Consider the following 7,832-nt stretch of genomic DNA (forward strand, 5'->3'; position numbering starts at 1 on the left):
GCAGCCTGATCTCCACTGGGCAGAATGCTGTGCATTAATAGTCATTCTGGCATTACGACTGCAGCCTGATCTCCACTGGGCAGAATGCTGTGCATTAATACAGTCATTCTGGCATTACGACTGCAGCCTGATCTCCACTGGGCAGAATGCTGTGCATTAATACAGTCATTCTGGCATTACGACTGCAGCCTGATCTCCACTGGGCAGAATGCTGTACATTAATACAGTCATTCTGGCATTACGACTGCAGCCTGATCTCCACTGGGCAGAATGCTGTGCATTAATACACTCATTCTGGCATTACGACTGCAGCCTGATCTCCACTGGGCAGAATGCTGTGCATTAATACACTCATTCTGGCATTACGACTGCAGCCTGATCTCCACTGGGCAGAATGCTGTGCATTAATACACTCATTCTGGCATTACGACTGCAGCCTGATCTCCACTGGGCAGAATGCTGTGCATTAATACACTCATTCTGGCATTACGACTGCAGCCTGATCACCACTGGGCAGAATGCTGTGCATTAATACACTCATTCTGGCATTACGACTGCAGCCTGATCTCCACTGGGCAGAATGCTGTGCATTAATACAGTCATTTTGGCATTACAATTGCAGCCTGATCTCCACTGCGCAGAATGCTGTGCATTAATACACTCATTCTGGCATTACGACTGCAGCCTGATCTCCACTGGGCAGAATGCTGTGCATTAATACAGTCATTCTGGCATTACGACTGCAGCCTGATCTCCACTGCGCAGAATGCTGTGCATTAATACACTCATTCTGTCATTAGGACTGCAGCCTGATCTCCACTGCGCAGAATGCTGTGCATTAATACAGTCATTCTGGCATTACGACTGCAGCCTGATTTCCACTGTGCAGAATGCTGTGCATTAATACACTCATTCTGGCATTACGACTGCAGCCTGATCTCCACTGGGCAGAATGCAGTGCATTAATACACTCATTCTGGCATTACGACTGCAGTCTGATTCTTCCCAGTTGTCACCCAGAGAGATTACATACCATTGACATCTTCCGCCTTCAGAAGACAAAGTGGTCCCTGCACCTGCTTGTCAAGGGGAAGGGCGTTCATCTGTTCAGGGTAGGGACAGGCAATATGCAAAGTGTGTAAAGGACATCGTGTTCCTGTTATGCTCATCCGATGATGATGATGATGATGATGCCAAAGACGTGATGTTAGTGGCTACCAGTACAACTTTTTGTCTTGTCTATAACTGCAGTAACACCCTCATGGTCATAGTCTGAGCCACCATCCTTTTATTTTTCTGTTGGTTAATCAACTGGTGTAACAGCCTTTTTAGGTGTGACCTAAACTACTGGCAATCCATCCATCCATCCATCCATAATCACTTTTTCCCATTTTTACACATGATGTCAGGGTGTCACCTCAACAGTGACAATCATTTAGAGCCAAGGTTCACACCATCAGGTGGTTTGCCCTGCTGCAATTGTTCTTTCATACCATCCACTCGCGCGCGTGCACACACACACAAACACAAACACTCATACCTATGGCCAGTTTTGAGTGTCCAGTCCACGTAATGTATGTCTTTGGAATGGGGGAGAAAACTGGAGCACAGAGAGGAAACACATGTAAACACAGGGAGGACAGGTAGACTCTACAAAGAAGGCGCCACAACTGAGAACTGAACCGGAGAACCTCTTGCTGTGAGGTGACAATGCTATGCACTGTACACCTGTGATATGTAACACATAATTAATTATTTACAATTCAGAGTATGTATAATGCTTTGCACAGTAACAAAAACATACTGTAAATGTTCCCATGCAGAGGGATTTGGCCCTAACTGCGGCCTGGTGATCAGGGTTCATTTAACAGCCCAGATACTAGAGGTGCTAGGCAGGGAGGGGGCAGAATGAAGGGCGTAGCCCGCTTGCCTCTCGTGCCTCTTCCACAGGATAGGGTGGGTCATGTGCCCTTGAGAACATATTGGGCAAGTGCGATTTCCCTGTTGGAGGCAGACCTTTGTGCTTTGGGGAAGAGCAGGACTGCATAAATGGAAACTCTCCTTGAGGAAGTGAGGGGCAGCCTTTGTGGCCAGCCCACTGCATGTCTCCTCCTTTTCACCAAATCCAGGTGCACTAGGAGAGTTTTGGGCTGCAAAAAAAAACTATCCCTCATAACTGTCTCCTGATTGTCCCTCGCCCAGGTGATAAGGTGGCAAATGGGCTGACTTGTGGGTGGGGGTGAATAATTGATAGGCAGTGGAGACAAAGTGAACAAAAAAAACTGATAAAATATATAATATCAGAAGTAGTAATTAATATTTAAGGTAAAAAGCTGTATACATGCCTGTTGCTTTGTTAAATATATAATATAATTTAATTATTAAAAATAAGACACTGTATAAAAAGGTCACAAACACATATACAGATAGTAGTGTGGCAAGTTTCCTGTGATTTAGAACTCTATGAGAAGTGTAACAGTGGAACAACATATTAAAATCTGAATAATTGGATAGGAAATTTGTTATTTATCCATTGTTCCTGAAGCAGTCACATTGATGGTTTATGTAAAGGTGTTATACTAGCTTGATACTAAGATTTTCTGAATCCCCTGAGGTAGTAAGTACCTGGACATATTTTGGGAATGCTCTTTCAGTTATCACTAGACCAATGATGATTTTTTAAATATTAGAACTTCTTGATGATAGGTTCTTAATAAAAATGGATGGGTCTTGACTCTTGGCATATTAATCTGTGGATGTCAGTATTCCATGTGAAATGAAGCACCTTGAAGGTAAATAAAGCTACATGAAGGGTGGCATGAGGTGTTATAGGTAATCAGTGTACTTTGCATAGTGTGATGCAATGGTGTAAATATCAAGGGCAGGAGAGTGAGAGAGTGGAGAGAGAGAGACAGTGATGATGGAATAGGTTTTATTTACTGTAGGCCAAATTGAGAGCGATGGCATGAAAAGCATACTGTGTTGTGGGACAAGTCGGGTAACCTTTACAGCTTTTGTTACTTAAGATGTTAGAAGGATGGTAAGTTTGTAACAGTCTGAGATACTTGAGTACTTTATCCTCACTTGCCTCTACTTGGTGCGTCAAGCAGAGGGTGGGGGGATAAGACTATTACTCGGCAGTAACATGCTGAGACATGAGAAACCTATGCTTTTTTTCTTTGTGTCCCCCTCCAGGCCTTCTAACCATGGAGCTTCCCCCAGTCAGACACAAACTCGTTTGAGCCGTCCAGGTGGGGAATGTCATTGAGGCCTCACCAGCATCTTGGTAGTACAGATATTTTTTGATTATTTTGCCTAACCTCATCTTGGGTGGAGGGACACGTTCCATGTGGTTTGCATCACTATGGGTTTCCTCATCACCTTCCCCTGTGCATACACATGAGAGCATGCACTTACTCACTGATGGCTAATGTCTAAGGGTAGGTTGGTGGACAACATGCATGCCCTTAGGTTACAGGCCTACTCCTTCCTCTTAATTTCTTGCTTACGACTGATTCCACCTCCCTGTATGGACATGCCCGTCTTCCCTACCAGCTCCTTCCAAAAAAAAAAAAAACTAATAAAATTGTTGTCATCTGGGCTGTAGTTAGGTCTTTACCACTCTATACCACCAGGATCAACATATAATGCTTTTATACAATATGGAAAGGTCTGCCAGGTTTGTGTAGAATTGTTTAATCAGCATACATGATGATTTGGACTTTGGTGAAGCCAGGAATCATATCATTGATAAAAAATGAGAAGAAAATGCATTGTACCTAGCCTACAGTTATGATTGTTATGAAGAGTCTTAAGCATAAGAAAGGTGGCCCTACTGCCACTTGAAAAGTGCATTCTGGGAGTTAATTTGAATACCAGTTTAGTGCGGGGTGGCTCTGAAACCAAAAATGCTATTTTTGGAGAATAGTTTAAGCTATGACATATTTTAAAGGCAGTAGTAAGGGAGAGATTCAAGCTGTACATTGGTGGGTTTGCTCTGATTATGCATTCAGAGGAAGTATGGATGTAAGAGAGTTCTTTCTGGGGCAATTTGTTTGAAGTTTCCATAACAGTTTTAAAAACATTTTTGCTAAAGTTTTTCTGAGATGAAATGGAATGAGTTGCTCTCACTACATGCTGTGTAATTGTTAGTCGGATGTAGATCAATATTCTTGAATCTAGAAGGTGTTTCTGCTGTGCTGATGTTGTCTTTGATATTGTTAAAAAAAATGTCACCTGTTTATCTTTGGTGTAGTTAGATGAATTTGTTTGCTTACCAGTAAACTCTTTTTTTTTCCCCTGGAGATTGCTTGCAAACAAGATTTTTTGTTTTGTCTAAAGGAAGTTTTTTGCTGTAGTGCAGAATCTTGAGGGTTATTTTTATCTTGGTTTTGCCAACTTTCCAAGTATCATCTGATCCTGTTAGCCTTTAAAGGTGGTGATGAGCAGTGGACACTTCATGCCTTTTAGTCACTGTAATATTAGGAAAACTTAATTTGTTTCAAAGTAAGATTATTTCTTTTTGCACTCTTCATCCCATTGTATGTCAATCATCAACCCCCTCCCAGCCAATCAGCCCATTCCTTCCCAAATGTTAGAGGACCAACTAGGAAGGTCCATCATTCAGACAGCTATCAGGCATGGTTTATTGGCTTTTCTTATTTTCTCTCTGACTGTTCTAGGCATGCACCAGGCGAGGCATCAACTGATGGCAGAAGATGTTTCCTCACTGCAGGGAGGGGTATTCCCTTCAAACAGCCCTGTGTCAGAAGATGTCCCCTCACTGCAGAGAGGGGTATTCCCTCCAAGCACTCTTGCATCATTCCTTAAGGCATGAGTACTGATTATCATAGTCTCCACTAAGGCAATAACACTGCTCAGTTTATTCCATAATTTAAGCAGTCCCCTGCTTCCCGCAGGAGAGATGATCGGGCCCTGGCCCTTCTGCTCTTTCCCCTCCCTGCCTGGCTTTTCCAGAGTCTGGGACACAAATTGAACCCCATTGTCTGGATCACAGTCAGGACTATACCCATCTGTGCCATAGAACCAGGCTTTCAGAGTGAGGTTACTGAGGAATGACTGTAAGTTGTCTGTTGGGGTATCTCCTCTGTGAAAATGCTAAACCCTGTAGTATTTAATTCAGTTTACATGATGTTTCTTTGCTGTCTCCCATTCTGAGCACCCCTTGTGTAAAGTAGTATCAGAGCTGAAGGAGTACATTTTTAAATTTGTATCAGGGTGGCTGACTGCAGAATGTGTATCCTGGCACCGAGTTATAACTACATCCCCGACTATATTTACAGGAACTTGTCACTATTCCAGTGGTATTGTGTGGATATAGATCTTAGAGTGTCTCATTAATGTTCAGGATCTGCCATTGTGACTATCTGTATTTCATTTCAAGTGGTCCACTGTTCAATATAAGGATGAGTAGTAAAACTTTGTCTGCAGAGGTTTTAAGGTATGTAAGGACAGGTAAAAAGGAGTTGCACTATGAAATTTGTGTGTTAACATATGAAGTACTTATTTATGTAATTAATGGTAGTAAGTACAGTTTATAAAACCCCTAGGTAAAAGTAGTCATTAATGTTGAAGAAATTGGTCCCATTTGTATGTAAAATCTAAAGGAGTTTTGTTGTAGGAGTGATGCAGTGTAGTCATATGGCTTAGTTAAAATGTTGAAAATAAACTCATGTGCTCCTCTATGTATACTGTGATGCACGGTTGCAGCAGGGCTGGCCTTTGGTCAACTGATTTCCTAGGCAAAAGGGATCCAGAGTGCCCCCCCACACACACACCACTAGGAGCCCCCATCCTGATATACCTACAACATCCAGATTACTTTTTTCCTTCCTTTCTGTGGGCTCCCCACACACGCTCACCACTAGGGGCCCCCATCCTGATATACCTACAACATCCAGATTAGTCTTTTCCTTCCTTTCTTTGGGCTCCACAGCCCCACACACACACCACTAGGGGACCCCATCCTGATATACTTGCAACATCCAGATTACTCTTTTCCTTCCTTTCTGTGGGCTCCACAGCGCCCCCACACACACACCACTAGGGGACCCCATCCTGATATACCTACAACATCCAGATTACTCTTTTCCTTCCTTTCTTTGAGCTCCACAGTGCCCCCCCACACACACACCACTAGGGGCCCCCATCCTGATGTAGCTACAACACCCAGATTAGTCTTTTCCTTCCTTTCTGTAGGCTCCACAGCGCCCCCACAAACACACCACTAGGGGCCCCCATCCTGATGTACCTACAACACCCTGATTAGTCTTTTCCTTCCTTTCTGTGGGCTCCAGTGCCCCCACACATACACCACTAGGGGCCCCCATCCTGATATACCTACAACATCCAGATTAGTCTTTTCCTTCCTTTCTGTGGGCTCCACAGTGCCCACACACACCACTAGGGGCCCCCATCCTGATATACCTACAACATCCAGATTACTCTTTTCCTTACTTTCTGTGGGCTCCACAGCACCCCCACCCCCCCACACACCACTAGGGGCCCCCATCCTGATATACCTACAACATCCAGATTACTCTTTTCCTTCCTTTCTGTGTGCTCCACAGCGCCTGCCCCCACACACACACCACTAGGGGCCCCCATCCTGATATACCTACAACATCCAGATGAGTCTTTTCTTTCCTTTCTGTGGGCTCCACAGTGCCCACACACACCACTAGGGGCCCCCATCCTGATATACCTACAACATCCAGATTACTCTTTTCCTTCCTTTCTGTGGGCTCCACAGTGCCCCCTCCACACACACACCACTAGGGGTCCCCATCCTGATGTACCTACAACACCCAGATTAGTCTTTTCCTTCCTTTCTGTGGGCTCCACAGTGCCCACACACACCACTAGGGGCCCCCATCCTGATATACCTACAACATCCAGATTACTCTTTTCCTTCCTTTCTGTGGGCTCCACAGTGCCCCCCACACACACACACCACTAGGGGCCCCCATCCTGATATACCTACAACATTCAGATTACTCTTTTCCTTCCTTTCTGTGGGCTCCACAGCACCCCCCACACACACCACTAGGGGCCCCCATCCCGATATACCTACAGCATCCAGATTACTCTTTTCCTCCCTTTCTGTCAATGTTTGTCTTACTGTTCAGTTTTTCGTGTATTCATTCAACATATTTTCAAGAAACCATGTCTTTTACTATAAAAAATAAACCAATAAATACTAGAAAAGTGCTCCTGCTAGAGTGGCGCCCTAGACAGCCGCATAGTCAGCTTATGCCTAAGACCAGCTATGCAGGGATGACAAAGAAGTCATGATAAGTGAAAATGTAGGGCCAGAAAATGCCCACAGCACATTTGGTAAAGAATGGTACCGTGAGCCTTTCCAAGTCAAAGATATTCAGAATAATAACATTACCCATCACATTGGTACTATATATTTATATCAATTGTTAAAGTTCTCAAATCACACCTTATAGGGACGATAGCATTTAATCCTGGGTCAGGACTGTACAGTGGAAATTAGGCACATAAATAGGAGGTACTCAGACCTGTTGGCTGGTAGTCTGTATTGCTTCACCAAAACACTATGACAGGTTAAGAATCATTATACAGACTGAACTGGAGTGTAAAGGGAATGTAACTGTTCTTGTGGGTGTGTCAGTAATGCATCTTTTAAGGTGAAAGTACTGTTATCAGTTAATGCATCTGAAAGAACTGTATGGCCATTGACTTCCAAATTTAACAAAAAGACTTCCTGTTGGGCAGTTTATCACAACATAAAGAGTAAGTAATGCTACAGTTACACACAGCTAACATCATGAAGTTACTTACTC

The sequence above is a fragment of the Protopterus annectens genome, chromosome 10.part0, assembly GCF_019279795.1.
Source record: "Protopterus annectens isolate FY-2018-M chromosome 10.part0, PAN1.0, whole genome shotgun sequence".
In the NCBI taxonomy this organism is placed as follows: domain Eukaryota; kingdom Metazoa; phylum Chordata; order Ceratodontiformes; family Protopteridae; genus Protopterus; species Protopterus annectens.